The sequence below is a fragment of the Arvicanthis niloticus genome, chromosome 1 (genome assembly GCF_011762505.2).
Source record: "Arvicanthis niloticus isolate mArvNil1 chromosome 1, mArvNil1.pat.X, whole genome shotgun sequence".
NCBI lineage: Eukaryota > Metazoa > Chordata > Mammalia > Rodentia > Muridae > Arvicanthis > Arvicanthis niloticus.
Genome location: NC_047658.1, coordinates 143,497,349 through 143,510,350, shown reverse-complemented (window position 1 = coordinate 143,510,350; position 13,002 = coordinate 143,497,349). Strand labels below are relative to the sequence as shown.

Here is a 13,002-nt window from a genome sequence, read left to right as displayed (position 1 = left end):
AGCATATGGCTACACTTTAAGCTCCCTGGAAAGGCCTTTATCTAATAGACAGTTAGTAATACTGTCTGACCCACAGTTCTTCAGTGCTTTAGACGAGAACACTTGAAATGTTTAGACAAATCCCCACATGCAGAATGTTATTCCTAAGGTAGCTTGACTTTGGAGGGTTTTTTGTTTGTTTTGTTTTTTGTTTTTGTTTTTGTTGTCATTGGGTGGATATCACCATAAACAACCTTGTCCTCGGGCTGGGGTATCGTCCTGGAGAGACTATGTTCCTTTTGTCCAATGGTATCAGTTCCTTGAACTTGGTGAGCCTCGCACTTTTCCAGGTAGAATTCAAGAACTCTGAAGAAGAGTACAAAATAATCCACTTGAAAAACTCCAGGCCTATTTAACAGGACAAGAGCTACCTCGACAAAAAAAAAAAAAAAAAAAAAAAGTAACAAAATAACAAACTGGGAGATAAAAGTTAGCTTATCAAAAACACTTATCAGTCACTAAAGCATTTTTCCCTTGGTAACTCATGTGATTTGTTCATGGAGTCCATCAGCTGTGCTCTCGTGCATGGTCCAGATTCCACACAGATCGTACTGTGATTGGTGCAGATAGAGAAGATGTAATGTGAACAAGAAAAGCATCTAAGTACTAACAGGGTGAAGTGGTATGAGTGGAGAGGAAGAAGAAAAAGATGTGGAAGTTGCTGTTTTAAGAAGGCTGCTCACCGCAGGCCCTATAGAGGTGAGGGAAGGAGGCAGTGAGTGTCTGAGGAAGCGTATTCCAGACAGAGAACCGCAGAGTACAAGATCCGGGTACAGAAAGCTCTGTGTGGGTTAAAGAACACCAGAGGATACAGGAGAACGTTCCCCTCCCCTCCTGCAGCCCTCTCTCCTCTTCAATTGTCTCTGTGCTCAGTTTGCTGGTTCCCTCAGGCCTCTGATTCACAGGCTCATGCAGCGCCATCTTGACTGCTCTGCTTTACGTGGAACCCGTCAATCTCCTGCGTCAGATTACGGATTTAGCTCACACATCGTGCCTTCTCGCCTTATTCCTCCCAGTGTCTGTTACACGCGAGTTTCAGTCACAGCACCGGCTAGCAGTATATATTTACCACGTGAGACCTGTTTCTAGGTCTATCAATTTTGTGAAGAAAGAGTTGTTGGAACTGGGAAGCACAGACAGATTACAGGGCTGGGCAAAGGTTAGAAGTCTGGATGTGGCACGAAGTCCAGAGGTTTTGAAAGGTTTAAAGCTGATTTGTCAAGATCAGTCTTCCTAGGCAGAGATGATGAAATAGCCATTCCAGTGTCTGAAGTGTAAACAGAGATTAAGATGCCAGTGCACGTGGGTCTGGCCTGGTGTGGTGTGGCTCTTGGAAAGAATAGAGTTTAAAGACATTACATTTGAACGGTTAAAGAAACTGAGGTGCCAGGTTCTTTCCCATGGGCAGAGAAAGAATGACTTCTCTTTCTTAGGCACAGTTCTCATTGCTGGGATACTGTGCCACACACACACACACACACACACACACACACACACACACACACACACAGCCTGAGAGCTGTGAGACTCCATACCCATCCCTTCCTCTTCAGCCACCAAGGAGACTGCCTCAGGCATCTTTCACAATCTTCTTTGGCATCATCTGGCTTCTAGTCTCATTTCACCTCTGGGATGCTTGTGGAGAGAATATCTTGTGTATTGTCTGGATGTGTCACTTGTCCATTAAAAAACAAAACAACCTATGGACTATAAGAAAGGGTAAAATAGAAGGTGGGACATCTGGGAGGCAGAAAGGATTCTGGGATAGATCAAGGCATGGGATATTCACTCAGGAAGATGTGAAGAGACAGATGCATGGTCTCTGAGCACAGGTAACCAGCATGTGGCAGAATGTAGATTAAAATAAATGGGTTATTTAAAACTATGATCTAGTCAGAGAAGAGCCTAGCTATATGGCCAAGGTATTTGTAAATATACTTTGACTCTGAGTTTTATTTCTGGGAGCATGGGGTTGAGAGGAAGAACCAGACCTAACTTTGCAGGTGCCCAGGAGGGAGGTTGATATTCTGTCTCCCATTTCTCTGCTGTAGGTGGTATCTTGAGTTTCCAGCCCCACTCTAATACCCTGGCTTTTGGCTTTTACTAAGGTGGTCATAGCTAACTCATGTTTACCCTCAGTATCCAGTATCCAGTGTCTCAGTATCCAGTGTTTATCCCAAGTTCACTTTAAGACTGGTTTCCTACATGAACTCATATGCATTTGACATATGAGTTATGTCAAATAACTTGGACAGGGGCTATATTTTATCTAATGAACCTGATGAATGCATGCTTTGATACTGAAGTAATAAACCAATTGGTTCCTAACTATTGAACAAAAATAGTACTGGGTTTCACACAGTATTTTTAAATCCCAAACTCTCTTTCAGCACTGAAAGTTCTCTTATGCATCTAGAATGTTCTCACAAATGTGATTGTATCACGTGAGAATTCTTCAAGGATGGCTGTCTCCTTGAGTCATCACCTCTGCAGGCCACTCAAGTCCTTCCCCCTTCGGCATGGGCTCTTCTGCAAGCTTGTCTCCTAGTGCTGTCCCACCAAACCTGCCTTTGTGCCAGGCTGAGCGTCTCATAGCCCCTCAGCTTTTTGCACTATGTGTAAGCATGCACACTACTTTTTGTGCACAAACTGTCTTCCCGTCTTTACCCTTGGGTTGGCCCAACTCAGTTTATCTGTGTTTGGGTGTTTTGACTGCATGTGTGTCTGTGTATCATGTACACGCCTGATGTCTTTGGAGGCCGAGAGAGACCATAGGAGCCCCTGGAACTGGAGTTACAGACAGTTGTGAACCACCATGAGGGTGCTGGAAATCACACTGAGGTCCTCTGGGAGAACAGCGCTCTTACCTGCTGAGCCATCCAGCCTCCCACTCAGTTGTAAAGACCGAGCCAGCCACTTTCCTCAGAAAAGGCTTTCCTGCACCATGTTTCTCACACCCTCAGTCTCTTTTGGGTTAAGTACTGCTGGGACTGTCTAGCGCTGTTATAATAGATGAGATCACACCCTTGGACAATGGAAAACTCTGTCTTTTGTGTGCATACAAAATAGCCTTTGAAAACAATGGTAGGAAGCAGGCACCTTGCCTCTGAATTGGAATTATTTATAAGAAATTTGATTAAAAAAATCACACCTTAAACATTTTTTTTTTTAAATAAAAAAATTTTGAGACACTGTCTCACTATGTTACCCTGGCTGGTTGAGAACTTGCTATGTAGAACAGGCTGGCCTCACACTCACAGAGTGCAGTGATTAAAGGTATGTCTACCTTGTCCAATTGGTTTCAAAGGCTTAAAAAAAATCACATTTATTTATTTATTACGCGTGAGTGTACATGTGCCACATTATGTTTGCGAAGATCAGAGGATGACTTGAGAGATTTGGTCCAAGGGACTGAACTCATGTTATCTGGCTTGGTGGCTAGCAACTTTATATGCTAGCCTATCTCGTTGGCCTCTAACATCGGCTCTTAAAGGGTATCTTAGTGGGGTTTAGTGGCAAGCAAATTTAGTCCCAGGTCCTCAAGGAAGCTCCTCCAGGTGGGGACATTGCTTGAGCTCAGGAGTTTGAAGCCAGCTCAGGGAAGCTAGGAGCAGCAGCAGCAGTAATAAAAAATATAGGGTACATGAGTACCAGAACAGCAAAAGACAGTGAGTCAGAAAACGACCAGACAGAAAACAAGTTGGTTTTTGTCTTTTAACACTTTTTCAAAGGGCATTGAACATTCTCATAGGCTCGGCTTAGTACTTGGCAGAAGCTTGGTCCGAGGCTGAGACGTTAATAATCTGTGAGGTAGCAGCAAGGGCAGAAATGACTCACCGCCGGAATCGAGGAACTTGGACAAGAAGGTCAACCACGTAGGCGTGAGTCACGTAGACTGTGGAGGGCGTGGTTTTTACTCTGAACCCAAGAGAAGGAGGTGGCTGTTGTTCTGGTGCAGCCAGTAAGAGATGGAGTGTGGAGCTTTGGATGGGGGACCATGGGACTAGTATAACGTAGGAACCAGAGTTTCATTCTCTTACTTGTCTTAAACAGTTTACGATACAGTACAATTAACGTACTGCATTAGTTAAGTCTGGATCTGTGTTGCCTGTATCCCAAGGATGCTAGAATCTGCTTTGCCTACCTCTCAAAAGTCTATCAAATGAGGAAAACATCTATGAAAGAGCTTTGAAAACCATGAAATCTGAGCTCAAGGCATGTGTTGGCGAGGAGGGTCCGCCCTATAAGGGCGAGCGCTGGGAATGCGGCCTTCTTGGGCCTGTAGCGGCAGGCAGGGAAGGGTTGCTCTCGGACAGAAGGAGGAGGTGGGCAGATTCAGGTAAAGATATCCTCAAAATGATCTAATGAGGCTGGAAGCAGTCCAGGGTGGTTCACTAAGTGGTGAAGGGAGGGGGAGGGAGCAGGCTCTGAGAACAGAGACACCAAAGAGGGACTGCTCCCCTGTGAGAGGACAGTGGAGGCAGAAGACGTTGTTTAAACCAGACGGCAAGGCAGAATAAAGTAATAAGTAAAATAAGTGAAATTGGAGGGTATGGATACTCATGCACTGGAAAGCTGAAATGGATTGTTTATTTTTATGTACATATTTGTGTGAGCAGGTCTTGGGGCCCATGCATGTGTGTGCGTGGGGAGGCCAGAGGATACCGGTTTTTTGTTTGTTTTTTTTTGAGACAGTGTTTCTCAGTGTCCTGGAACACACCAAGTAGTTTAGGCTGGCAGGCCGGGGAGTCCCAGGGATTCTGTGTTTACCTCACTGGTCTGAGGGTCACAGAAGAAGCATCCACATGTAGCTTCTTCAAAAGGGTTCTGGAGATACAAATTATGTCCTTGTACTCCCAAACAAGTGGTTTACCAATGGAGCTATCTCTTCAGCCCTGAAATTAGTTTTTGAGCAGCTCTGAGGACATTTGGAGTAAACTACCACCACCACCACCACGACGGAGTGAGCACTGCAAAGAGTTCCTGAGGTCTTCCAGAATAAACCTACTCAGGAGAATGGGCTAGCCCACTCAGGAGAATGGGCTAGCCCACTCAGGAGAATGGGCTAAATAGTACCTAAGTCTGGCTCCTACTCAGATTCTCTTCATGAGACAACTAAGTGGGGAAGCGGGAGAAACGTTTCTTTTCTCCATCGACAGGGCTCTTCTGTAGTGTTCATCCAGCGTTATCTGTAGTCCATGCTATGGTGACTGTAATCCCTGCTCTGTGGGAAGCTGTGTGAGGACAGATTAATTGGCTTCCTTGATAGCTGGACCCCTAGCATCTGGCATAGTTTCTGGGAAATACTAGCCCTATGTTAATTGAACGGTGAATGCTGTTTGCCTAAGAGTAGGTAATGGGGGGTGTCTTCTTGACCAATTGTCCTCATACAGAGGGAGAAAATGAGTCCTCTGGTGTTCTTTCTGGTGAGAGCATTAATTTCACCATGGGGCACCCACTTTCATGAAATCACCTAGCTCAGGGGTTCTCAACCTGTGGGCCATGACTCCTTGGTGGGGGTGTGTGTCTTTTTCACAGGGGTGGTATATCAGATATCCTGCATCTCAGATTCATATCTGATTAGTATTCATAACAGTAGCAAAATTACAGTTATGCAGTAGCAGTGAAAATAATTTTGTGGCTGCTGTCATCACACCATGAGAAAGTGTATTAAAGGGTCCCAGCGTTAGGAAGGAGGTTGAGAAGCACTGCTCAATTCCTGATGCTCTCTCAAGGGCTCCATTTCTAACTACTACATGGAGGTTAAAGTTTCAACATAAGTTCGGGGTTCAAGCCATAGCAACACCGTCCATAACATTGGTGGCCTGCTTCCTTGGGACTCTCTTTTAACCATTGCATGTCTCATGCCCAGTTAAATACCGTAAACCCTAAGAACCAAGCATCAATCCCAGGTTTGGAGATCTTGTCTTTTCTCTGGCCTTGGGGAGCAAATGGGTTGGAGCCAGCTGGGCATTCTCTTCAGTATGTATTCTCTTCAGTATTCTCTTCAGTACCCCAGGGGTACCTGAGTAGCAAGGAGGGGAAAATGAACAAAACCTAAGTCAGTCTGAATTCTTTGCTGGAGGAAAAGAACTGCCTCAGAACAGTACACTTGCTGAGGCAGTGAAGGCTTCTGGAACTGACATTTGTTCTAGGTTAGGCTGTCCTTGTAACCTGCTGCTACAAGAGTCCCTGTGAGATCTAGAAATCACTGTGGGCCTTCAGGTAGCCTGAGGGTAGAATTTTTAGCATCCTCATCTATAGAGCCAGGAAGTTGGATATTGTTCCTCCCCTGCAGGGACCCCACACGGGTGAAAGCTATGAGGAATGGCCAGCCAATGTCTTCCACACTGAGTGTAGCCGAGGCTGGTCTCAGCCCAACCAAATTGCACCGGAGTGCTTGACTCACAGCATATGACTTGGTTCAAGCAAAACCATCCCCTTTTTAGTTCTGGGAGCACTTGGCAGACCCTTCTCAGATGGGCTGGCATGTATCCTGCAGTCTCTGGTGGGAAATAAGGTTGGCAGCTGTTTCATTCCGGTCTCTTAGTCAAAGGCTGAGCTTTCTGGCCCTAAGCAGCCTACAGACATGGCTTGGGTCCCAGGTTACTCTGATGGATTTATTTCTGAGTCATTAGGAAACTTTATGGCCTGAGGCTTCAGTAAGTTTTATCTCTGAGGATGCCAGTGGGAGGAGACCCTTGCAGAGAACACAGACAGCAGCCCAGCAGTGCCTTTGGCCTCTGTATCTGCCCACATGGTGACAGCCTGTGGAGGTTGAATAACCTCCAAAATTAGAAAGAGAACATTTAGCAAACATTTCCTTCTGTTATGCAGCAGGGCTTCTTATACTTAGCATTCTACAGTAGGCAGTAGGATGCTCCATTTTAAAGGAGAGAAAACTGAGGCACAGAGTGGCTAAGGAACTGTCAAGGGGAACCAGGGTATCTCCTGGTCTTCGCCACTGCACCACATGTCCTGGTAGAGTTGCACTCTGACCCTGCTCCCAGACCCTCATTTTTCTCCCTCTTTATTGGGTCGATTTTCTTGGGCTATCCTGCTACATATAACCACTGTCTTAGTTGGGGTTTTATTGCTGTGAAGAGACACTGTGACCGTGGCAACTCTTAGAAAGGAAACCTTTAACTGGCTTACAGTTTCAGAGGTTTAGCCCATTATCAACATGGTGGGAAACATGGCAGTGTGCAGGGAGGCATGGCGCTGGAGGAGTCAAGAGTTCTACCTATTTCTTGATTCACAGGCAGAAGGAGACTGTGTCACCAGACATAACTTGAGCATTGAAGACCTCAAAGTCTGCCCGCACAGTGACACACTTCAACAAGACCACACCTATTCCAAGACGACCATACCTTCTAATAGTGCCTGCCACTCCTTGTGGGCCAAGCATTCAAACTGTGGAGTCCGTTCCCATTCAAACCAACACAACCACTTTCACAGGAACTCAGAAATGTCTGCATTTAACAAGATTGGACTGGGCTCCTGGAACATAGCTTTTTCTCTGGTTACTGCAGAGGGCACTACGATGATAGACCTGACGTCAGGTGGTGAGCTGGGCTGTGGCTGTAGGAACCCCTGACCATCCTACTTTAGTGCTGGACTGACTAGCTCAAGGCTGACAAGGATTCTTTACCTCATCAAGGTTGTGACATCTGAGATGTCAAGGGTACCTGTTCACAGCCTGTATGTGAACATTAGTCAAGGCTCAAATTTGCTTCCATCTCCAGAATGCCAGGAATTTAGATCTGTTTCAGGTGGTGATGGATATCAAGCCCAGGGCCTCTTGCACGTTAGGGAAGTACTCTACCCACAGAACTGTGTCCCCAGCCCTGGGTGTGAGCATTTTTAACAGTCTTGTTATATCTTGCCTGATTTCCTAGCAGAACAGGTCTGTCTTCCTGTCAGTGGTGTATGAAAGAACCTCTCTTATTAAGTACTTTACTAGGATACAATGTACGGATCTCTGCAGACACCAGGGACAGTAGATTAATAATCCTCAAAAGGCAAGAAGGAAACCTGACTCAGTGAGACTCAATAGATGGTGTTGGTTCAAACTTCTAGGGTCTGACCCTGGGGTAGTTTATTTTAAGACATATTTACGTACAACACAACTTTGGAAAAAAGCTTCCTTGGTGACGATGATCACAATCAAGCTGCTTAGGGCATAACTACACTAAAACTCTTTTGCAAAGTACACGTGATTTCTTCCTTAAGAACAGGCTCTATAGCTTAGGCACCTGGGGAAGATCTAGACGTGTGGCATCTCTCCTAAGGATGAATTTTATTGACTGTGAAACAGTGCTCAAGATAAGAGTCTTGGGAAGATGAGTCTGGGATAAACATAATAGTCTGGGGTATTTGGGTTTGCCCTGGCCCTGTAGATAGCACAGATTACCAGGCTGTAAACTACAAACATTCCCAGCTTTCTGGGAAGAAACAGGAATCCATCTCTTCCCTTGAAGAGACAAGGTTGCGTGTTTAATGTTTCTGTCTTCCCTAGTGGCTTCCCTAGTGTTTCTGTGAGCTCAGGATCTCATGCCTGTTACAACAATGTTATGGTTTTTACCTTTAGCAAGTATTTTGATTCACATCTCTTTATTTGTGGGATTAAACATTTTTCATGCTTGTTTATAACTCTTATCTTCCTGTATTGACTTTTATATTTACATTATTTGCACTTTTCTTACTTTTAGGTTTTTATATATTAAGAATAATGCTGCAAATATCTTTCTAGTTTGTTATTTGGCCCTTTTAATGATGTGATTTTTTTTGAAGTATAGAAATGTAAATAATACATCTTTTTTAAAAATATTTGTATCTATTGTTATAGTTATATAAATTATATAAACCATCTTCCATCTAGCAATATAATAACATTTTATCCCTATTAAGTCGCTTTCAGTGTTATTCTTAAACACATAATAGATTATCTGTTCATGAATTAAGAGTCTAAGTCAACTTTTACCCAAATAGTTTTTTGATTGTCACGTACTTATTAGTTATTTGTAGATTTATATTTGATTTAAATTATGTGTATCTGTGTGTGTCATGTGTGGGTCTGTGAACTTGTGAGCACAGAAGCCTGTAAATCAGAAGCGAGTATCAGATTGCCTGAAGTTGGGGTGATTATGAACTATCCACTATGGGTGCTTGGCACCGAACCCAGGTCCTCTGGAATAGCAGCAAATGATTTTAACTGCTGGTCCATCTTTCTGGCTTCTTGCCATGTACTTAAATAAAAATTTCTTCCTATTTGTTTATCATAATTTTTTATATGGTAAAATAGATATTGCTGTATATAACATATATAATGACATATTTTGACCGTTTAATTGAGCTGTGATAATTCTTGTGGCTGGACCTTGTTAACAATATTATGTCAGCTTCATAATATGTTTGCATCACTAGAAAGGCAAGAGCTCTTTAACTACCTCTATCTTAAAATTAAAAAGTATTTAAAACAAAGTATTTATTTTTATGTATATGAGTATTTTGTTTGCATGTATGTCTGTGTACCAGGTGCATGCCTGGCACCCATAGAGTCCAGAAGAGGGAATCAGATCCCCTGAGATGGGAGTTATAGACAGTTGGGAGCCATCTTGTGGGTTCTGAGAACGAAACTCAGGTCATTTAAATTTAAGTGCTCTTAATTGCTGAGTCATCTCTGGTGCCCACTTTAAAAGTTTTGAAGTTTATTTTCTGCCTTAAATATGTTTGTCAAGAATAAAATAAGTTTTGATTGCAAATAGGAAAGGAACTGGTGTCTATTGTAACCAGAGATAGTGTACATTTGAAAAATCAGCTGTTTTACGTGTCAGTTAATGGTTTTTATTTACAAAACTTTTGCACAAGATAATGAAGCAATGATGGCTTCCTGAATTTCTAAATGGAGTTGGAGACAAATGTTTTATTGCCTATAATAAACTGCTTGGAGAATCAGATTCTGTGCTGCATCTCACCTTTTTTTTTTTTTTTTTTTTTTTTTTTTTTTTTTTTTTGAGAAAGCTAGGCGCTTCCTCTCCCACTGAGGCCAGACAAGGCAACCCAGCTAGAAGAACATAACCCACATATAGGCAACAGCTTTTGGGATAGCCCCTACTCCAGAAGTCAACAAATTAGATACCAACAACCCAAATAACCCAATTAAAGATGGGATACAGAGCTAAACAGAGAATTCTCAATAGAGGAATCTCACATGGCTGAGAAGCACTTAAAGAAATGTTCAAAGTCCTTAGTCATCAGGAAAATGCAAATCAAAACAACTCTGAGATTCCATCTTATACTGTTAGAATGGCTAAGATCAAAAACTCAAGTGACATCACATGTTGGGGAGGATGTGGAGAAAGAGGAACACTCCTCCATTGCTGGTGGGAGTGCAAACTTGTATAACTGTGTTGGAAATCAATCTGGAGGTTTCTCAGAAAGTTGGAAATTGTTTTATCTCAAGACCCAACTATACCTCTCGTGGGTACCCAAAAGATGCTTCAACATACCACAGGAACACACGATCCACTATGTTCATAGCATCTTTATTTGTAATAGCCAGAAACTAGAAACAGCCTAGATGTCCCTCAACTGAAGAATGGATAAAGAAAATGTGGTACATCTACACAATGGAATACTATTCAGCTATTCAAAACAAAGACATCATGAATTTTACAAGCAGTTGGATGGATCTTGAGAATATCATCCTGAGTGAGGATCTCACTCTCTTTAAGCACTTATTTTTCCAGATTTTTTTGACTGACCTGTACCTTGCTCTGTTTGCTTATGACTCCCAAGATCACCATTCTGTTGCTCATTTCCTATTGTCACAGACCCCAGTCCCCTGGATGGTCCTGGCTCTCCCAATCCCAGTGCAGAATACTCTCCCGATTGTGTTTGTAGCTCTCAAGTTTGCTTATACATTCATGAAGTATCTTGGGTTATGGTTTTTCAACCTCTTAACCAGGCATCAAAGTCATCCACGTATATTTTGTTATGTGGACACTCAGACACTGTGCTTGGAACTCACACGTATACTTGAATAGAGTCACCTGAACCAACACAAAGTGCAAGTTGTGATTCTGACCTTTTAGAATTGATGTCTCAGTGAATGCCTGCATTTCTAGTTTCTTCCAGTAGGAGGTGCTGATGCCATCTATTCTAGCCTTAGTTTATCCCTCCACTCAGGGTAGAGTTAATATTCCTGTCATAAATCTGAGATCTCTCCAATGTATATAAAGCAAAACAACAACAAAACCAAACTTCTTATGTCCTGATCTAGTTCATCGACTATTTTCTATCCCTTTGTCTTGGCATCCAAAAGAGATAATAGATACGTTATTCACAGTGTGTGTTGAATTCTAAATGTGTAAGAGGTAGCTCACAAGTGTGGAAATTTATCTATTTAACCAGCCAAACAATGTGTTGTGAGATGTGAGGATGCAGGGCAATGGTTCTTACTACAGATCATTTATTGTTGGTACAGGAGACAGGGAGTTTTGTGAGAACCTGTAGGTTAAGGCAGTGAATTAGTCACTTTGCACCACTCCTGAAAGCATCTGAGATAGATGCCATAAGGGAGGAGAGATGCATTTGGGTTCATGACTTGGGGGGGGGTTGTTTATTGAAGGCTTACTCCATTGTGCTGTGTAGGCTGTCGACCGGACTCGGCTGGCCAAGATGGCGCTGGCCTCGGCCTCTGGTACCAGCTACTAGTGCACTGCACATGCACAACTCAGTTTTGGCACCAACCCCTCCCGAACAGGGTATGCTAATGAGGCACCACAATCGAGCAGGGTATGCTAATGGGGTACCACGATCCTGACCAATCACCCTCTCCTGGGCGGGGTATGCTAATGTGGTATGCTAATGAGGCACTGCAATTCTGACCAATCGCGCACTTCCACGCACTTCCCCCCCCCACACCCAGGGTTGAGGGTATATAAGCAGCTCGCCCTGGGCATTCTAGGTCTCTCCCTGAAAACTTAAAGAGCGCTTCTACAATAAAGGCTGTTGAGAAGGATCCGGTTGTTCTCGTCTTCCTTGCTGGTCGAGTGGGCGTGACAGTGCTGTGCCTGCAGTGAAGCAAAGTACCACGGTGATAGAAGGACCTGGTACAGTGGAGTTGCCTATGCCCTGGTAACCAGGAAGCAGAGAAAAAGGAAAAGTCTCAAAACAAGATACCTTCCAGCACCCCTGGCAATGGGCGAAGAGACACCTTGTTGGTAATGTTCTTATATCAGTCAGGGGCAGAGCAGATGACAGTCCTTTGTTAATCTTAGCTTGATGCCTGGGATGGTGGCCAAAACTGTTTTATGCCTAGGACATATAAAAAAAAATCAAGTCAAATCTAGGCAGCACAGCATGGGAGGAGGAAGACAGACAGAGTCCTGCTGAATGCCATGCCACCCACGGACTTACCCTCCAGCGCATGGCACAGGGGAGCTGTACACACCTACTTGCCAGGATGTCACCCAGGGGCTCGCCACAATGAGCCAGCTTCATGGCCAGCCTGCAGCTGGAGCCTCCAGTGTGCATGTTTGTGGTGGACAGATGGAAGAGAATGAGAACTGGAGACTCGAGGGTGGAGAGGAATAGCCTGATGTGAGTTGCCAGCCCCACCACCTGGGGTCATAGTGAGGCCCCAGGCTGAGTTGCCACATAGGGCCAAGTCTAGGTCTGGGGCTACACAGCAGAAAAAGTTGGTGTTGATGTTCATGGTTCATATTACCACTAGAGAACATGGGGACATCCCTGGTTGGGGCAGTTGTTGTGGACCAGATGGATGTCCTAGGGCTGTGCAGAACTGGCCCCGCCCCTCATTGGCTTTTGTGCTCTGGAGAGTTAGCCCCACCTTTCACAGGCAGCACTGGGCCCTGTACCTCACCTAGACACAGACACACACAGACACACACACACAGAGACACACACAGACACACACACACACAGACACACACACAC

General features: G+C 44.1%; 1 non-coding gene across 1 annotated transcript; it reads left to right on the top strand.

Annotated features, from left to right (window-relative positions):
• The first annotated feature begins 12,232 nt into the window (after positions 1–12,232).
• On the top strand, positions 12,233–12,373 carry LOC117701489 (small nucleolar RNA SNORA48). Its single transcript, XR_004605746.1, has one exon. It is a non-coding gene; the product is annotated as a small nucleolar RNA SNORA48 (small nucleolar RNA).
• The last annotated feature ends 629 nt before the right edge of the window (positions 12,374–13,002 follow it).